The 22104-nt window shown below is 37.6% G+C and overlaps 1 protein-coding gene across 1 annotated transcript in view; it reads right to left on the bottom strand.

The window, feature by feature from the left end:
* Positions 1-22104, bottom strand: part of CNTN1 (contactin 1) — a 246688-nt gene that overhangs the window by 206202 nt on the left and 18382 nt on the right. The window lies entirely within an intron of this gene.

The following is a 22104-nucleotide window of genomic DNA, read 5'->3' as shown; positions in this document are numbered from 1 at the left end:
ACCAGAAGTTGCTCATTGCTTCTGTCAAGCCACAGCAAAATCGACAGTCAATCTTCCTTATTCATGTATTTTATAAAAGGAAACACTACAACACCACTATACCATGGGGAGGTCCCTTTCTCTCTGACACTTTCAGTGACTGGAAAACCCACCTGTTTCTCTTTTCATTCATAAAGACCTTAATTCTGCTGTGAACAAGCACCTTCAAACATGTAACAGGATAGTACTGCTTTCCCTGTGCTCCTGAGAAGACATGAGGCAGAAAAAATGTAGTACAGGATACAGAAACAGACTAGAATGACTTGGACCGAAATTTTAAGAAGCAGTAAGACTGATACATGGTAAGCAGAGGTGAGGCAAAAGCAATAGCTTTACTTTCCAATGGACACTTGGATACTTAGGCAGGAGAAGAGAACGAAAACCAGCCAGCATATTTTGAAAAGAGAGGTAACATTCATTTGATTCAGTGGGAGAGGAAGTGTAGGATATGGCATGAGACACCCAGTAAGTCCAAAGCTGCTTTGGGCAGGGGTCTATGGGACCCAAGGGATCATAGGGTTTGTGCTGTAGGAGGTGAAGCAGCTCAACCACACCAAACAATGACATAGAAAATCAGTAATCCAGCCCTCTGCTGATTTCATTTCCATCTCACACTGCTGTCAAGCATGCCTTTAATTCACTCTCTGCACAAATTTGATTCTACAGAAAACAAGAGATAAGGGCACTTGCCTAGCATCAAAAGTGCTCAGGAGTGTTACACATGTTCCTGGCAAGCCTGTGAAGATGATGGCAACTTCATGCATGTTTAACATTTCTTTCCATGATAAACAGGGCTTGTACTATTCTAAAAGCCCATCACAAAGTATTATTACTTCTTGGCTCCTGGCTGAGAGCAAAGGCTATTTCTATTAAATCAGGTCATGACTGTAAGAAAGAAGTGAGAAATAAAACCAGGATTAAATGTTTGGAAGTCAGTTATCCTGTCATCTCTATAATTTAGGTTACAGATCTGAACTCTCAAGACAGAATTGCTTCCTTAACAGTCAGATTTCTCACACTTCATACTCCATCCTGTTTAAGTGCGAAATATCCTATGGGAACTTCTTGGTATGACCAAGACATTCATTTGCATTGCCATGTTGCAGCACTACATATTCCCATGCAAGAAATGCATACACTCGTTTGAGAAGACAGAGCAGGGCCTCACAAACTCTTTTAAAAGGACTGTTTCTGACACAGTGACATGTCTTCAAAACTGGGAGTCACCCCTCACACGCACTCCCCCAACTTAATTACACCATAACATGGAGGGAGCTCCTCTGAGAGGCAGAAAAAAAACAAATTCCTTTAGGCTGAAAGCTAGGTCTCCCAGGTCTTGGTTGAGTGCCCTACAGAAAAAGACAGGTACCTGATCCTCTCACTGTATCTTAAAAAGAAAGAACAGCTAAGACCATCCTGCATTTTGCCCCAGATCTGCTCTTACACTGATATACAAGGCGCTTATTCTCTGAACACATGCAGAATACCGAACTCTTCATAAGATTTAGGTGAAGCAGTATTTAAACCAAGATTCAGCCCATCTAATTATAGCACTTCATGGAGAGGTACAAGCTGCAAGAACAACCACTCCATGTAGATTCATTATGTAAAGAGTGGAAGAGACAGGCACCTTTAGGCTGAGTCACATATTAGGTATGTATCTGGCTGCTAAAAATGGGAACATTTGAAGATGGACCAAAATCAGTACAGGAACCTCCGGAATTATTAGTCACACAGTGAAAATGTCCCCTATATTAGGAACATCCAATAAAAGTGGTCAATGTCAGGGTTTTTCTGGAGATTTGGATGCAGGTACCTAACATTAGACAAAGTCCTGTTGTAGTTCAAAGCTGTTCTGGATCTGTTCTTTTGCCTATTTCTCATGGAAATTTAAAATAAGAAGTTAAATAACATTAAAGCTAACCACTTTATTACCTGGATTTGCAGATAAACATGTAGTAAGCATGCTGTGCTTGAGATCTCTATTAATTCCTAACACTGTGCTAAGTCTTTAAAGTTTTGAGGCCAAATATCAAAATTGAAACATCTTATTCTGCCTCCCATATTTCATCTCTTTACTGTTACATTAATACTTATTATTCCACAAAAATAGTTGCAAAATGCAACCGCCCATTTAAAATTGCTCCTTCGGGCTTATAAATAATGAGAGGTACAGAATGCATTAATAATTTACGGTCAGAAGCCCTTAAGGTGGAATCACAGTACATCAGAATTTAATTGTAAGAGACAATAAATTTTAACAACAATATCAAGCAGGATTTAAAAAAATAAAATAATTGCTTTCTGGCTACCTGCATCTTCCTAAAATTCTCCTGTGCCAACTTTCTTTAGACAACGTATTATGTATTAAAAAAATCTTATCAAAATATGCTCTTATTCAACTATAAAATAACTTCCTCTACACTGAACAATATATGCAACACTGACAAAGGATGACTGGTTCAAAGATTCCAGAGCAGTAATCCATGAATAGCTCCTATGCATGAATTATTAATTATTATTTTTTTTTCAGTCCATAAATCACTCTGCATACTTGTGGACCAAAACAGCATTAGTTTATTATTTTTTTTTCAGTATCTAAGTACCTAGTACTGATATCTAGATAGCCAATAATCAAATTATTAATTTTAATTAACTCCATTAGGGTACAGTTGTATTCAGTGCAAGAAAACAGCACTGGTTTTACAAAATTATCTCTACAAGAGAATGATAGCTCAATAAGCAGAACTTACCTTCTCCTCTAAAGTGTTTCACTGAAAGGTTGTTAACAAATTTCCTTTGCCACTTGCTGATAAACTGAATGAGTTATAGATTTATAAAGTCAAGAATAGAATTCCTCAAGAAAGTAAAGCATTAAAACTATGCAAAGATCAGGGCTGAAAGGGTGAGACACAACATGGCTTTCGTCTAAATGCTGCTGCCTAAAGAAGCTAGGTGTCAGCTTAGTCATCCAAGTTAGTCATCTGCACTGTTGAGCATTTGGATGAATGGCTCCCCTTTGGGGGATCCTCCTTCTCACTGCTGACTACAGAGAAAGCACAGACCACTAGTTTAACTGGATCCATACATACCTTTAGATGACTAAGATTAGCTTAAACATCCAGATGAGTCGCTGCTTGCCAGCAGCATCTTGGGCTTTTTCTGACCCATTTTTCTTCTTAACTGCAGCAGTTCAATGATCCAGATCATTGTGAGGGCTTCTAAACTCTAATACCAACATGAGCCAGAGGACAAGTAAACCCAGCTCAGAACAAGGAGGATGTGAGACCTGCTGTACTGATGGCAGGGCAGATTTATAGCAGAATAAAGAAAATCACCTGTTGTCATACAAAGGATGCCATTATTCTGTCAGTGTGTTTTCGGAGCAGAAATCCTTTTTGCCTGTATAAAACAAATCCATTAATAATTACACTGAAGACCATAAGGGAGTCTGGGACACTGAAGAAACAGCCCCAGTGAATATACAGCCCTATACAGCTACAGTCTATCAGCTACAACAACTCTTCAAGGTTGTTTCTCTGTAATTTCAGAAATAAAAGGCAATGTAGATTTTAAATATTTAATGATATGCTAAAGATAAAAGAAATTAAATCTAAGATGCTGGTAAACAGCAACACTATAACTATACAGCTGACTCCGTCTGAACACTTCAGTTCAGGCAGTTTACGTTGTTAAGTCTTTAAAATCTGGTAAAACATTGCTGCCTTCAAAGTCCACATACTCCAAGCAGTTAAAATGAGGGGAGAGATGATGAAGGCTTTGCTGGGTCTGCACAGTGAATGCTTCCCTTTCTTTATACTTTGAGAAGCAGAAAAACAGAGAAAAATGATGACAAAACAAGCAATGGAGTCAACATCCCAAAAAGGTTGCTGAAGTAGCTAGTTTCAGATGCTTAGCAAACACAACAGCATCAGTTACATCTAGTTCACATTTTAAAATACTGACAGTCTATAGAACAAGTAGCATCATGGGAATAGTACTTTACATAATATACTGCATGGGAAGACAATTTCTTAAAGCAACTGCTCTCTCTCCAAAGAAGATCCAAACCAAGATAGTCTAACCTCAGTATCCTGACCCTTCAGCAAGGAACAGCAAGCAATAAACACAGGTATTTTCCACAGTATAATAAGAAACCTTAATAAAACACATATTGGTGCTGCCACTGGTGTAAACCTTCAGTTTCTCAGTTATGGCACTTAATTGTCTACCTGTTGTGATCTCTATCTGATTCAAAAGCTTCCCAGGACAGAAAGTTTATTCCCCCCATAAATCTCATGCTGTCTGCCATCGTTAGAGCCTGGGTTTACCTATTCAGCTCAATAAAAGGATTTATCAACTTCCTGTATCAACAAATTAAAGAGTATATTCACCCCATCCCAAAGTGCTAAGGGGCAACAGAGTGCCTGGGGAGCAGAGAGACACCACATCCATTATCTCCTGCCTTAGCAAGTGACCATACCTCAGCAAGGATCATTCTGCAGAGAAGCTGCTACTTTTCATCCCCACCAGAGAAATTAACTTTCTCAATTTCATTTTGAAGCTCCCCTTAAGTAACACATTCCTCCTATTCACAGACTCCGCTATTTTTCCTGCCACCATGTGAGCGAGAATAATGAAGGGTAGTGAAGAATCTGGTTCCACATAATCTATTTGCTGGGGAGAAAGGTTATTACACCAAGTCCTTATACCACAACAAAAAGCATACTTTTTTTGCTTCATTTAGTAATACTGCAAATGCATTCAATTAATTATATAGGAAAAAGCATTAACTAATTTTCACAGCAATTGATTAATTATAAAGATGTCTACAGTGATTGAGTATACAACCTCTGCAGCATCTGCTGTACTTATAGAAATGGAGTATGCTTTCCTCACCAATAGTTGAGTGGTGCTGAGCTGGAAGTTTATTAATTAGAATTAAATGGTTACCTAATTAATTAACTAAATGGTTACCTAATTAATTAACTAATGACCAAATGGGTTAAATAAGTTACCTGTTTTTAGCATTTACGTCCAGAGGACATAAGACACACATGACTGACTTTTTCCGTGAATGCAGTTTGGGAATGTCTGTTTCCTTTTCATATCCCCTACCAAACCCTGGGGCACATACAAAAGACAAATGGGTTAAAAATTATTTTGTTCTAATAACCATTTTTTTTCATTGGATTGTATCATAATATTTAGTAAAGTCATAGCTTAAAACTATAGTTTTAGACAATAATTAGTTCTAAATGAAGCTTAATGGCCTTCTTGAACATCAAGTAATGGCATTATTACTTCAGATCACAAACTGGATTGTGAAGATTAGCACAGCTACCTCATAGTTCCATTGAGCAGAAACACCACATCTCAGAGAATGTTATTCTGCCTTTAAATCTGGTTTAATTATACAAGCAATATTAGATTGTAGCAGCTCTTATTAAACAAAAGAAAAAAAATGATGCATTTATGCTAGCACTATGGTTTAGCTTCTGTTAGTACACAAAAACATAAACACACTTGTACAGGTTTTTTAATGAGCTTATTGTGTACATTTATATATAATCTTTAGTCTGAGGCATCTGGTATTTACCTTGGTTAATGGTGGGTGCTTTTTGCTCATTTGACACAAGAAAATGATGATGAGGACAAATGTGTTATTCTGTTATAAGCAACTTCTTGCTGCACTGACCTGTTTTTTTTAAATCCTATTCTTGAACAGCTTTACCAGATAGCACACAGTCTAATAATACTTTAATTCTTTGCCAAACAAACCCTGAATCATTGCTTTTTGACCTGATTTCAGATTCTAAATGGAAAATTCCAAAATGCACAGTAAGAAGAAAAAAATTAGAAATACTACTGCCAAAATAACATTTTAGCTTTTCTCTTTTCACAGCAAACCACTATCTAATTAAACATTCAAATCAAATCTCAAAGAGCTTTAATTAAATTCTCTGAATTATCTTAATTTATCTTAAAAGTGGTTCTTCAGTGGCCTAAAAGTCTGGATTGTCAATGCACTACGAAAAACAAGTAGAATTTACATGCTAATATAATCACATTAAAAAAAATAAATAAAAAGCAAACAGTTTAAACACTCTGAAAAGATTCAGTGTTTAATATCTAATTCTTCTTATTCTTTCCTTTAAAATATCAATTGATTTACTGACAAAGTATTTTAAATAAAACGCTATTTTTATGCATATTCAGTTTCTTGTAATATGTAAGTATACTTATCTACATAGAAATTATGGCATTACGGCATTTTCAATGTGATTTCAAAGCACTCTAGTAATAGTTAAAAACACTCAGAAGAAAAGTAGCACAGTTTTGCCATGTGAAGAAATTACTAGAAGAATTTTACCTTGTCAATCTCTGTTCGCCTTAAAATAAAAAACATTATATAGTACATCCAAAATGGTACCATAAGTACAAGGACCAGCAGCCTCATAGACACACAGAAAAACAGTGAGGACATGTTTTAACAGGTCACACAGCAAAAATTCTGATCATCTGTGTTTGTCAAATCACATTTTAAATCTCAGTAATAACCACACAGTGTAAAGCCAGCAAGCAAAGATCCTCAGTAAAGCAGAAGTATTTCTTACTGCTAACACCACTAGTCATATGTCATTTTGCATTAACTGATCTACAGTCAAAAAACAATGGAAGGAAAGACAGTAAGAAGGGCAGCAATGAAGCTGCTGATTGCAGTGAAAAATGTGGCAGTGTCATGATGCCCAGACCTCCAAAACAGAGCTGGGGGATAGCTCTGGAATAGCAAGGCAAGGAGACTGGAGACCCCATGCAAAGCAGGACAAAACTCAAACATTTGATATGTTTGGGCTTGAAGATTAAAAGTTGCATTTTCCTGCTGATCTCTGTGCAAAGCAAGCCAAGGGCAGCTTTCATTCACAAGGTATGCTGCACGAGCAGAAGTCTGTCCTTTACACCATGTTGCTCTGAATCACTGGAGTAAATTCAGGCCAAGTTACACAGCCCCACAGCATGGACTAATCAACATAAAACAAAGCCCTTGCTGGCACAGGCAGCTCATCATTTACAAACATGTGACTAAAGGGAACATAGTAATATCTTTGTTCTCAATCTGAAGCAGTTATCAAAGAAAATTCAATGCAGAAAACAGACATAAAAGCCATGTACAAGTAGAAAACTCTTCCTGGGGTTTAGCTGAACAGAGGGTTTAAAGACTGGACTTTCTCATTTAGGGACTTTGTAACAGTATCAAAAAGAATGAAGTTCAATATACTACACTGCTCAGAATCCCTGGAACAGTACTGAACTTCCTTTGAAAAGTATAACATGGAAATACACATTTATTTGACTTTTATAATAATACTGATTTAGGAAATAGGAAAAGTGTATGACTGCACACTTACACTGTTACAATGTTAACCTTTTCAGGAAGAAAATTCAAACACTGGCTTCTATTTAGGAAATAAACTTTATAATTTGAAATGAGAAAATCAGCAGAAGCTCATTTGTGACATCACAGTATCAAAATATTACATCACTCCCCTGCTTCACTAATCTCTAAGGTTCACTGAGAAAGCATAACCCATCTGTAGCTCAGCTCATCATTTCAGAAGGAAGAATACCTCAGTGGTCTGGTGAAAGCTGTTCTTCACACATGCATAAGCAGAAGAGAGCTGCCCAAAGAACTGCAGTCTCCTCTGCCGGTCCCTGGGAACACAGAACATTGCGCAGGTACACCCCTTGCCTATTGAAGGAGTTCTACAGTTGACTTGCTACAGTCCTTCTTGTACATAATGAAAGTGAACCCAGGTTTGCCACCTACCTGCTGAACTTGATTAAAGTCATTACTCAGAAGATAATATCAGGCTATTCAAACTAGCATATATAAACATATAGAAGTTTTTAAACCTAAAGTAGAAAGCATGCATCTAACTCTTGGAGCTGTGCTTTACCTATGGAACATTTTGCACCTGTGTGTACCTTAGGAATTGAATTCTATTACTTTCAACAGAATTAACATAGTTTTGACAGAAAAAAAAAAATAGACTATATTAAGTTTTTAATGCCAAAACACATCTGGTATGCAATATCAGCATGCAAGAATCTATATTTGCATTTATTTTCAGCACACCATTCCAGAAACACTTTTTCAAATAGCCACAGTATTAATATTTGTATTTCATTTAATACATTCATATTGAATGGTTCCTGAATGTTCAAAGTAAATTAAACACATTCATTTTTTCTTTACTTACAATTGTGAATTTCCTTGTGCTGCAGCAGGCATTCTCTCAAAACCCATATTTTATTTTTTTTTTATGGGCCAGAAGGAATTTAGGAACAAATATAGCAATACTTTTGCAAGTGAAAATCTGCTACGTTCCACTACAGAGTTAAGAGCACAACCAAATCTGTCTAAAAGCTCTTTCCAGACAGGCACAAATTTGGAATGATCTTACAAATATGTACAGACACACCCACACATCCACAAAAGCATATTTCCAGCTTTCTGAGCGTCCCTCCCCTGCTGTGTGCCACACTTGGCACCACACAACTGTCACTCCAAAGGTCTTTCTGTGTACTTGCAGACTAAAAGTCTGAGGAAGATGAACAGATTAAGTCATACACTGGAATATTTAAGTACATTTATCACCTACTATCACCAATTTATTTCCTTAAGCATCTCTCTCGGAGAAAGGCTGTTCCCAGTTCACCTTCTTGTTCTAACTGACACTCTGGCATGGTCTCTCTCTCCCTTTTGACAGCAGTGGGGAGTGAAGAGTATTACCCAGCTAACTTACGTCTACACCTGAGCTAAACTGGGATGATGTGACTATTGTTGTCACCCACCTCCACTTTGTGTAGTTTGAGAGAGACAACATAAAAACATAAGGGTAAAAAAAGAAAAAAAGAGGCTGAATTCCCCTGATCCAGTCTTTGATATTTACTTTTTTTTAAAATACCTGTGTCTGACTCAGACACTTACACCCATTTCATGTTCAGTGAGAACTAGGTTAAATGAATCATTATGTAAATATGTCTACTTCCCCTCCTGAGTGATTAACTCAGACACAAATATCTACCTTTTAGACTCCTAAAATGGGTTAGATGAATGTCAGCAAAATATTTAAGAAAGCATTCTGAGGGATCATGAAAACACCCCAGGCTTCCCTACACTTCCAAAGGCCTGAGCACGGAACTGTGGAGGAACAGGGCTGCCAGGAGCAAGGGAAAGCTAGCAGCAGTGGCTCCGTACTGTGGACACTGTCCAGGTCTTCTCAGCTCCCACCAAAAAGAAAATCCTTCCCATTTGAGACGCAGCATAGCAACTCTCTTAACTAATCTTCCTGTTAACAGACAAGTGAACTGATTTTTGAAAGGAATCACTGTATAACTGAAGTAACCTCACTTCCCCAGTTAAGACACACTAAAAGTACTTCACAATGTTTCAAAGGAATTAACAGTTTGTTTCCAAACTGTTTGCAGAATATTATTCTGAAGTGATTACATTTAATGGGCAAAGCTGTGTCTAAAAGGAAAGGGAATACAGATAAAAGGAAAGCAGCCAAGCTCTTATGTATATTCTGAAGGTACTTGACAGTGCAGCTCACTAGCAATCAAGCATATGAAAATATTTAATAGGCATGGAAAACTGGAGGTCAGTGAGCACCAGATAAGGCATTTTTATTCAATCAATCATGTGAAATCATAACAGTGCAACAACATAAGAGCAACTTGATTGGGATTCATGTAGCTCATTTAGTAATTTCTACAGCACAAGTGCTTTCCCTTGCTCATTAGATTACTGAATTAGGTACTTCAACTCTAAAGGAATCTAATGTTCTTCCAAGCACTCAGGTGAAATTTATGAATTCATCTGATTACATTTTGAAAACTTCTCAAGAGCTGCTGTTAACTTTAACGTCATGCCAAGAACAATGCTTTAAAGAACACTGCTGGAGTTGAAGGCTTTATATAGCTACTATGAAATGATCTACTATTATTCTGGTATTTGCTGTGTCATACTAACAGTACTATGCTGAGGATGTTGCATACTGTCACTGTTTGTTTAACTACTGGAAAATTGCCAGTAGAAAACAAAATGGGAAATTGTTTTAATGAAGTGGCTTTCTGAACAATCTTGGGAGGAAAATTCTCTTTCTGTATGACTTATCTAACACTTCATCTCTATACTTCTGTACTCTCTTACATCTAAGGCTCTCAGAGCTTTTTGCCAATATTTATTATACCTCATGGCAATCTCGTAAGGAAAGAAAACAACCATACCACTAAATGATCCAGTCAAAAAAAAAATTAAAAAAATCTAAGAAGCTGTTCTGTGTTAAGGGTTTCTTTCCATATTGTATAGGTTACATTTATTCTTTTATATATAATGATATTGTCTGAGAAATCAACATTTCCCAAAAAATTATTTTCCATTTGGAATAACAGTACTACCATTCTAATTTTAGTTCTTTTGTCTTGTATGTCTCAGCTCTAGGCAACATGCTAGTTCTTTCATTTTCTCTGCCAACATACTTCCATAACACATTACGGGAAGTCACATATGCCAGGGCCAGAGAGAGAGAGTTTTGATGATAAAAAAATGTAGTTAACTCTTAAGGAGAATAGAATATAAATTATACTTTCAGCTTCCTGCAACAGTAAAACAAAGCAATGACAATACAGCTAGGACATGCACCTTCAGTTCTTTCACAATTGTGAAAAAAGAGAAGAAAAAGCAAACCACTGGTCCTTCCAAACTCCATTTCTTTCGCCTTTGAATACATGTGAAAGAACTAAAACAAAACACCCACACAATTTTCTAATAAAATTAACAACTATTATTTCATATGATAAATTTGGAGACTTCTCACATAGGCAGCCATATGTTACACAAGTAACACATCAGCCAATACATAGCATTGATGTAATCACAGAAAAACCTATCACTTCTATGGTAAATACTCCTGCCTACAGGATACTCCAAAACAAATTTCCCAACTATCATGATTATTTAAGGGTTTGGAAAACCACAGCACAATTACATCTATCTCCTTCCAGCAGCTGTTATATTCTTTCATTTCTTAATGAACTTCCTAACTCTTTACGTTTAATTTCCAAAATTATTCATGGATTGGACACAGAAGCAAGGTGCAGTATTTCAAAATTCTCCATGAAGTTTTGAAGCAAAGACCAAGAGACTACCAAAACGCAGAAGCAAACCTTACAGTACTTACAAATATAATGCCTATGATGTCAAAAGTTGAGCATTAACTAACTCGCAATCAGTAAATATTTAGACAAGCTGTATCTTCATCAAGTGCTTATACAAGAAAAGAATTAGAGGCAAAGTAATCAGTCAAAATAAAAGAGACACACACCTGCCAGCTGATCTAATGACATTTATATGCAAGGAGATGTAAAATTTTCATCTTTGTAAATATCTACTCAGAATATACAGGGATGTAATTTTAAAATAAATTAAAAAAACAAGCTAAAACAAAAAAAAGACCAACCAAAACGAGACAGACAAGTTAGGCAAATAGAATTCCCAAATCTTGCCTTTTTTTATTCCACAAAAGACATCATTTTATATTAGAAGGCTGCAGGACTTGAGCAGTATTACATCTGTTGGTAACTTTTTCTAACATATGCTAAACTGAATCACTACATAGAAACAAATACGAACACTCTTCTTGTTCCACATCTTACTCAGTTTTGCCATTACTATCGCTAACACCACCCTAAACAGCTGTTTACTCTAAGAACAAATAAAACTGCTAAGGGGCAAAAACCATCTCTCATTTGGGTGAAACAGGATTTTTCACTTACTAGCAGCAGGAATCAATCCAAATAACAAGAAAAAAAAAAATAGGTGTGCATTGTATTTGTTTGTTGGGCTTTTTTTTCCTTCACCCATCTGGGTGGCATCAATATCAAGATTAGCAAGTTTGGTTTAGAGGCTAATTCTTATATAACTAAATTAGACAGAGCACAATGAAAGTAAACAGAGAGTAATTCCAATCCAGAATGTCTCTACTTCTACTGACCTGTAAATCTCATGTTAACAGTCTGCTATCAGCTCGTTAAACAACCATGTGGAAATCTAGCCATCTGCATTAAGTGGAGCTATGTAATACTTGTCAATGGGCAGGCTATGCATGGAACAGTCATTCAAGAAATGTCCAGCTTTGGTCTAAACGTTTTCACCCAAGCTGTTTCCTCCCTATTCGTTGGTCTGAACATTGAACAAACTTCAACCTCAACTGCATAACAAATAATTGTAGGATAGCTTTAAATACTGTTAAAATTTCTGAAGGAATGGTCTACATATTTTAATTAAACTGGAAAAACAATACTGATTGACCACCTTTTCAAATTACTGATCAAAGGAGCTCAAACAGTACCATGAGTCTATAAAATATACTTAACCACTGAGGGGACATACATCTATCTGCGTAACCAGATCACAAGAAATTTCTCATTAAGCTGAAATAACTGACTCTTCATATCCAAACCAAACCTTCCTTGGTGCAACCTGAGGCCATTTCCTCTTGTCCTATCACTTGTTACTTGGGAGACCAACACTCACCTCAGTACAAACTCCTTTCAGGTAGTTGTAGAGAGGAATATGGTCTCCCTTCTCTTCAACTTGCAAAATTCACTACTTTGCTTTCATGACTAAATCTTTTGTAAAAAAAAACAGATCTGGCTTCAAGATACACTGAATAAGTCATTCATGCACACACACGCAGAGAAAATCTGTATTTTTACATCAAGTTATTTTATTATTTTTCCAAAAAAAAAAAAAAACACATTGTCCCTCTGATACTATTAGGCTTAACCTTCAAAACCTAGTACTTACACACAATCTAAAAAATATCAGGCTAACACCATGACATTTGGGTTAATGACACATGAGCACCTACTCCATGTACACACACTCCTCCTGTTAACAGTGCCTATTCAAAGATTTAGCTTTAGTTATAATGTTAGGATTACTGCTATTGAAGTAATAATTACATTTCAATACACATCTCATCTTATTTCTTCCGTGTCAAAGAAATCCTAAGACTCTTTCATTTAACAGATTTATGGAGTATTAAATGCCATTAATGGAGGTCTCTTTAGCTGAAGAAAAAGAATCATATTCCCACAGGATTATCAATCTTTAAATTGTATTAAATCAACAAAAGCATTAGTCATGTTCATCTACCTCTATCTTATTCTTTTGATGTTTGTTTTTCTTTTTTTAATGTGATGAAATTCCTAATTCATCATTTATTTCCAAAAGAAAGATGAATTACACTTCTGTGGGCACATTAAGTCATCATAGTATTTACTTTGTAAATGTTGCTTTATTAATAAGTACTTAGCTGTATGCTTGTATGGAGCCAAAATTAAATCATTTTCGCAGCTGTCAATGTGCCACACAATTCTACAGTACCAGATAAATCCATAATCACTTTGCTAATTGTCAGCAAAACTACAATGGACAGTATTATCACTTCTGGCAAACAAATGTCACAGAGTCCTCCGAGAGTCATGCTGTGCCGTGACTGCTGCATGCAGCACACTGGCAAATCATATTTCTAGCAGGGTTAACTACTACTCCCATGCCTGTCGTTCTATGAAGTATCCTACTAAAGACTGAAGGCTACATAAAAAAAAAAGATAAAAATGGCTATTAAAGTGCTGGGAGATTGTAAGCAGTTCAGTCATTACCGGGCTTGATCCAAGTCTGAAAGAAATCACTGAAAGACTCCCCCTGATGATGCAGTAAATAAAGCTCTTAAAATAAATCCTATTCAAGTATAGGCCTGAAGTTGTGTTCTATATTTTACACATTTATAACTACTAAGAATAGCAAATTGCTACCACTTATCTGTTTTATTTTTAGCACATATACCTCAGAAATACTTAATTAGGTAATCTAATGTTCCCCTTTACTATGACATTTAGCTCTGCAGAGACACCAATAAATGGTACACAAATTAAATGCCTAGCAAGGATGAAGTATTTTATGACACTTCCCAAATCAAAAGACATAAAAAACATCAACCAGTTCACAAAATAATCAAATACTGACAATAAACCAGGGCATCTAATACAATTGGTGATGAAATTAACAGGAACTAATACACAAAAAAGGTCCATCATTGCTGCTTGTGTAGTTTCTTATCCTCCTTGTCTTTCCCATTCAATGTCCCTTTCTCATTCAATATCTGTTGTGAGCAAATGGCTTACTTTAGGGGTCATGAGGAATTCTGCATGAGCACACATGACATTTTACCAGTTTTAAATGCTAGTGCTTTAACTTAGACTAAATGTTACATTTTGGAACAATTTCCCCAGGGACCAAACAGCAATTTTTTTCTTTAGACCTTCCTGAGTAGTCTTTGTTCGAACATATGCTTCAAGGTCACTGCTTTATAAAATCTTTTTACCCTAAGAAAGTGGAAAAGTTAGTGTGACCCACTTTACAATACTTGTATGCTGACACCACTTTCAAATGAACATCTAATTCATAACATTAACGACACAGCTGAGGAGTTTAATAGGATATGGGAATTATTCACCCAGAACTGAATGGGAAAAAAAACAAAAAAGATAGATGAAGGAGAGGAGTGTGCTACTGGGTGAGGCAGGTGAGGCTGCATGAACTAATGACAAAGCCCCCTCTTACTCCAAAATGTTTGTTTGCAGCTTCCCCATAATTTTTCTTAGGCATAATTCTGCAGACTAACAGGATTTGCCTCCTTCTTAAGATTAGCATATGCCACCAAGATCCTTATGTGGCCCTATCCAGGTTACTAAAACTCTTATCCTGAAATGAATATGAAAACAAAACGAAAGCATTATTATATGGCAAAGCCACCACCAATCTGCTTTCGCTAAAAGATATCCTTTCATAAAAACCAACACTTTGATTTTATGGTACCACTTCTCAAACTACTTCTGTGATTTATGCAAAATTATAATTGCAGCATATTTACACTACCTCAGTGCAGGGTGACAGTTACGTCAGTGCGGCACCATGAGATAAACTGTTGCTTAATTGCTCAAGAATTTGCTCAGAAGCCCAGGCACACTTTGCAGCTATTGTTGAGCCCCATTCTCGTAGACTGCTTTCTTAGCAATTAACCCAGTTAACTGAGTTTAAAGTTAGCTCATGAATGTTTACAAGTGAAGTAGTAACATTTCTGATGATGGAATTAGGCACCTGCTGTTGGTGGAATTATGCACCTATATTGCCCTGAGTTTCAGTGGGATTTAGTTTGAACTTTTTTCCCAAAGCTAGGATGACAATTTCCTAAATCAACAAGTTCACCACCTGTAGCTCTCTAGGAGCTACACATTTCCAGGATAGTGAGCTCTAGGCAATGAATGACTGACTTTGAAATAAATTACTGAATTAGAGAACCAAGTGGGGGGAAAAAAAAACAAACAAGAAACTGAAGTGGAATTCAATGACCAAGTGTAGCCCTATTTTACCCACAAATATATGCATGAATCTTACCATGGGGGCAATGTGCTACACTCTGTTCAAGTTGGAGAATATTAAGGATGATTCATGCAGTTTAGAACTGTGCTGAGAAAAGAGATGTGGTCCATACAGATCAGAAGGTGGCCATTCCTTTTTCTTCATAGCTTGGGACGTGCCTTTTTGTATTCACTACAAACACAGCGTGTCCCTACCCTTCAATCTCACTGATTCTGAACACTAGAAGTAACATGATCAATACAGTTATATCTACCCATATGTATTATGCTACCCTGTTGCCCTTGAATACAGCCTCTTAAATCAACTATCACACCTTCTTCTGTGAAGGACTGCTCTTGAAGTGTTCTCTTGCTGTATCCAGGTATTGTAACTCTACCACTCACCTTGATTCATCGACATGACCATTTGTGTGACCTGGATTTTGAGTTTGCTGGATGCTTTGATACCACACTTCATTATGTGTCATGGCTCTGTAAATCAATTTGGCAGTGCCACTGTGTAATTAAAAAGGTGATTAGGTCAGAAGCACAGGTACAACTCAAAACCCTTCTTCCTCAAAAATAGTCTTGAACCAGAAACAGGGTTCTGTTATTTACAGGAGGATCTGCCTTGGGAAAGATGAACTGCTGGCATAGTGTCAATCCACAAGGAGTCACTGTAACTTTCTTCTGCTTCAGGACAAAGTCCTGAAACGTAACTTAGCCGGTTGTTGGCACAGATGAATCCAGCACTTGTCTGGGCTCAAGCATGTTGTCTGGAATCAGAGAAAGTAATGCTCTGCCTCAACCCTTAATTTGAGCCATCACAAGTGGCACAACATATACTATATGGGTTTATAGGCCAATGAATCCCTATGACTCCTCCTCTTGAGGAGTCTTTTTCACTACAAATGTCACAGGGGAATTAAGTAGTAATATTCCTTGGACATTTGTTCACTATTTGAATCACTGATTACATGAAATTAAACTACAAAATGCACCTTATGCAACAACAAAATTGGAAAACCAACCTTGCCTGCTAAAACCTTGAACAGCCAGCAGAAGTCTATGAAACAAAACCACTTATTTAAATATATAGCTTTTTTCTGCATTAAATGTTTGGCCCAAATCTTAGCTATCATGGGTCTGAAAGCACTAATGGCCCAGTGGCTATGGAATCTATGTTTCTCCTAAATGATAAAGCAGAAGAAATTGCAGAACATTTACATGTAACTATTAATCTATACAATCACACAGTTCTCCATTTCCATGGCAACCATTAGAGAAGAGTTTTCACCCTGGAGGAATTTTTCGTTCACAGTATTACTGGAAAGCTGCCATTGGAACAGCATTGGTTATTTGTTGCCCAGAGCACAGGAAATACAAAGATAGGTATAACACCACTCTAACCTCAGGAGAGGCTGAGCTCACCAAGACCAGAGGGGAAAGTTAGGCAGGTCCACATAGCCTGGAGTACCTAACCCCTCACTCCCTTTCACTTCCCTTCCCCCCAGAAATCCCACAAGTTAAATTAGTTTCACATGAGTGAGACTACCATAATGAAGAGACAATGAATTTGAAGAAATGGAAATGATACTGCCAAGAGAAGAGGTGCCCAGCATCATGGCAGGGTCCTGCCCATCGCACTAGTGCTCGGGCTGCGGGGGTGAATCAGGTGCTGCTGACCTTGCAGTCTGATCAGTCTGGCTGAAGGAGACAATGTTACCCTCACAAAAACCACCATTCCTTCCATCTGTGGGAATTTATCATTATCGATTCCTCACATTATTGGACATCATTTTATTAGCTTCATGTTTTCTGTAAAATAAATCCCTAGCTTAGCAATCTAATCTACTTCAACTGAAATACACAGCAAAAAGCTCCCATTAATTAGGGAGAGAAGATTGAAATCATGCACACCAAAGCACGTAACAATTCCAAAAAGATTATGTGCTCCAAAACTCTATTTATGATACCATGAAGTACAGCAGGCCATTGGGTTTTGTTTGGAATGGTGGGGTATTTTTTTTTAGTAATCGCTATATACAGGAGCTGACAAAAACCAGCTTATGAAACAGAAAATTCATAAGGCATAAAGTTTACTTGGCACTACTCAGGAATGACTCAAACAGCACATTATTCACACATAGGGTATTAAGAAAAATAAAGAAGAAACAAAAACCCTGTGTTTGTAAATGCATGTTTTCAGTGAATTTGAAGCAGCTGAGACACAGATAGTAGACAGCTTTACTTCCAAGATGAAAAACTGTCACTTAATATAAGATTATTTGAAAGCAGAGAAGCTGTTCCTAGGAAGCTTCTAGGAATATGTCCGATATGCTCTGCTATAGCAAGAGGTAGATCCTACAGGAATCTTCCTTGAGGACAACTCCCCTTGGATGCCTTTCCCCTGAAACACCTCCCACATTTCATCCAGTCTCTTGAAAGCTTTCCCATAGCCTCTCATAGCCTGAACTACCAGCGGGATAGTCCAACCTATCTACTGATGCCTGCCAGCAGATCAAACAAGACAGGTAACATCCTGTTTTGGTCATCTCAGGTCAAACATTTCCCAAAGAAAATATGAAAAAATTGGTTCTTCAGATACTCTACAAGAACAGCTGGCACACACAGATACTTATTAAAGCCAACTGTGCTATTTGCACATGGCAAAGCACTGTCTAAGAAACCACTGCAGTCTGTCTGCACTCTTCCAGTCTTTGAGTCAGATCAGCAGCTTTCATTATGAAACAAAAATCGTATCTACAAATCATAACTGTTCTCTGCCTGAAGAGGAAACAAACACATCAGTAATGTGGGTTTTTAGCACATACTCCTCTTATTCTATTAAACAAGAAAGCAAATTATATTACTGAGGGATCATTTTTCACAGCTATTCAAAACAGCAGAACAGCTCAAAGCAAGGCACACTATCATGCTGATACGTTCAGCGTTTCATTAGGAAGCATGTGTTTTAATCTCTTGCCATTTATGTGTGACAAAGAATACCAAATTTCTGTCCATTAGCGTGCTGCAACATGTACACTGCAATATATGACTTCTAGCAACTGATATAACTTCTAGCTTAACACTATAACAAAATAACTTTATAAAAAGTATAAAGTGATAACTCAGATACTCAAACTCACATTTAAACATGGTAGTGGTAGTCAATAAATACTAGCACTACTTACCATAGGTACATATCTAAGAAATAATGCAACCGCCAAAAATCTCGTCACACTTTTCACCTGGTTTCTCCCCATTGCCTTAGATTGGTTTAGAACAGGCAAATTAAGTTATTAAGTGTATTTGCTTGCTCTCCATGCTGGAATACAGGATTAGCAGTGTGTAGAAGTGTTTGGGCTTTTTTTGTGGGTTATTTTTGTTGTTGGTGGTGGGTTTGGGTGTTTTTTTTAAATCTTCAAATTTTTCCCCCTCCTCTCCAACAAGCTTCTATTATTGTCTTTTTGATTCTAAAATCCCTTTCGATGAACAGATAAAAAAACAGCTGATATTACTGTTTACGTGTTGTGTTGACCCTGGCTGGATACCAGGTGCCTACCAAAGCTGCTCTATCACTCCTCAACTTGGCTGGACAGGAGAGAGAAAATACAACAAAAGGCTCATGGGTCAAGATATGGACAGGGAGAGATCACTCATCAATTACTATCATGGGCAAAACCAAACTCTGCTTGGGGAAATGAGTTCAATTTACTACCAATCAAATGAAAGAAAGGTAATGAGAAATAAAACCAAATCTTAAAACACCTTCCTTCAATGCTCCCTTTGTCTCCTGCTTAGATTTATTCCAAATTTTCTCTGCCTCCTCTCCCCACCACAGCACAGGGGGATGGGGAACAGGGGCTGTGGTCAGTTCATCACATGTTGTCTGGGCTGCTCCGTCCTCCCCAGGGGAGGGCTCTGCACACTCTCTCCCTGCTCCAGTGTGGGCCCCTTCCGTGGGTGCAGCCCTTCAGGAACAGGCTGCTCCAGTGTGGGTCCCCCGTGGGGTCCCCAGTCCTGCAGCAAACCTGCTCTGGTGCAGGTTCCTCTCTCCACAGGGCCACAGCTCCTGCCAGGAGCCTGCTCCAGAACAGGCTTCCCACAGGGTCACAGCCTCCTTCTGTCACCCCCCTGCTTCAGTGTGTGGTCCTCCATGTGCTGCAGGTGAAGATCTGCTCCACCATGGAGCTCCATGTGCTGCAGGGGCACAGCTGCCTCACCATGGGCTGCACCACAGGCTGCAGAGGAATCTCTGCTCTGGTGCCTGGAGCACCTCCTGCCCTCCTCCTGCACTGACCTGGGTGTCTGCAGGGCTGGTTCTCTCACAGGTTCTCACTCCTTTCTCCTGCTGCAGGTTGTTGCAGAGTTTTTTTTCCCCTTTCTTAACTATGTTATCCCAGAGGTGCTACCACTGTCACTGCTGGGCTGAAGCTTAGCCACAGGTGGATCCATCTTGGATCCATCTTGGAGCCGGCTGCATTGACATTGCTAGACACTGGGGAAACTTCCAGACGCTTCTCATAGAAACCATCCCTGTAGCTCCCCGCTACCAAAAACCTTGTAATTCAACAAGTAAATTCTCTTGTTGCTAGGTGACAATATGGTGAAAATGCATCTATTTATTTGACATGACTGCTACCTGCACTGCCAGATGGAGGATGTCAAATCAAAATACTTAAAATTTCTCAAGTTGTAAAATCAGGAATGACTGAAAATTTAAAATCTTTAATAATATGTATTCACATTTATCTAAACCAAGCAGATGCACAATTAGTATCTTTTTGTTCACAGATTTAGCATGTGAAAGCATATTTGTCAGACACTCCTCTGTTCATCTTTTCCAAAGGAAAGTAAAACATTAAACTATCGCTATGACAAAAATGGGAATAACTCATTATCTTTTCATTCAACTAATTTTTATGACTTTTATTTCCTAATTTTATGGCGCTTCCTGCTAAATCACACAGGAACCCACAAACAAGGTCTGTAAACAGAATTTAATTTCTCAGTGCTCAGTAGGACAGAAATATATTCCTAAGAGATGAAAAAACATCATACCTGTTGCTTCCCTTTTCCTAAAAAAAGGCAGGTTGAATAAATTTCTAAATCTTCCACACAAATACTTAAAAGGAATGCAAAAATCAAAGTAAAATATTTTAATACCACCATTATGCATCCATTCTGATTCTATGGGAGATGCTTTGGGTGTTAAGAGACTCTTGGTTGTTAAGATGGCTCACTCCAATTTATTTGGTCAGCATTCCAGAAGGGCTTATGGTTTTTTATGGTAAGAGAAATCTGAGATGCAAAAGGATGTTTCTGATTGAAAGATATACCGAGTGACAGTTTTTTTAAGTGATTTTTAATGTATTCTTCCTAGAATTTACCAAATCATTAGGATCTCTTTATAAAAGTAAATTCTTCAGACACGAATAAACTAATAGCAATTCCACACCTACACAGAAAATAAAAAGTCAAGGGCAAATCCCACTTTTGTTTGACCAGAATATACTCAAAATCTTGTTGAAACTTCACCTCTTTTCTCATGGAAGGAAATCAAATCAAAATATATTTAATTTGACCTGTCAAACTCCTCCTCATGACAATATCAGCACCAGCAAACGATGCCCTGAGGTTTCAAATCACTTTTCGATACTCCATTTAGTGACAAACTCAAAACCAGAACATAAAACCTGACCTACTTCTTCCATCATAGAGTTTTCATTCACTGCCTCTAGTGATAACTAGAAGACTACTCTCCAGGGGTCACATCAGCACCTGAATCAGAGAGGCAATATGAGCATAATACCCAACTCTCAAGAGCCAAAGCTGAAATTCAGTTCCTGAGAAAAGAACATACTTGCACATATTGTACAGACAACCATCTGTCTGAATGTGTCGATACAGAACGCTCTTGTTTGAACAGCTACCAAAATCCTGGAACTCAGTGAAAACTGAGCATAATGAGTATTCTAAAACTACACAAAAACCCTCCACCCAGCAACCAAGCGGCATTACTTATTTATTAAAACTGAAATAGATTTTCTTGATGTCAAGCAATGAAATTCAGTAGACTTCCTCCTCCTTTACACCTATGATAATTATTCAAAGTTTGCTTACACTTGTCAATAGCTTTAAGTACTGGGAAAAAAATGAAGAAATTGGGAAAGATACAGTAGATCAAATCAGCATGCTAACAATCCTCCAACCAAACATCTTAGGGCATTACTTAGTGTGTTGCTCACATGATACACCACAGAAACCCGTATCAAATGGGTTCAAAGGAGATAAAACACTGTACCCAGAAAGATAACAAATACAAGCACTGTCTTTTAGGGATTATCTGGTGAGACTGTGCATGTCTGTGAGCTAAGGTGAGCCACAGGGGCAGATGAAAGGAGATAAATGAAACTAGCAAATAGTTTAAGAGAACTTGCTTTTAAAGGACCATTAAGATTTTACTGTTCAGACAGTAGTTGTGGGGTCAGTGTGCTCTTCCTAATTCTTCTGAAAGTGTTTTCTTTTATCCAGCCAAGGACTCAGAGTTCTTCTAAATTAAATGGAGCA

Source organism: Pezoporus occidentalis, unplaced genomic scaffold (assembly GCF_034315485.1).
Source record: "Pezoporus occidentalis ecotype Australia unplaced genomic scaffold, CSIRO_AGI_Poc_V1 ctg100, whole genome shotgun sequence".
In the NCBI taxonomy this organism is placed as follows: domain Eukaryota; kingdom Metazoa; phylum Chordata; class Aves; order Psittaciformes; family Psittacidae; genus Pezoporus; species Pezoporus occidentalis.
Note: the sequence above shows the minus strand (reverse complement) of the source record. Positions and strands in the feature narration are given on the sequence as shown.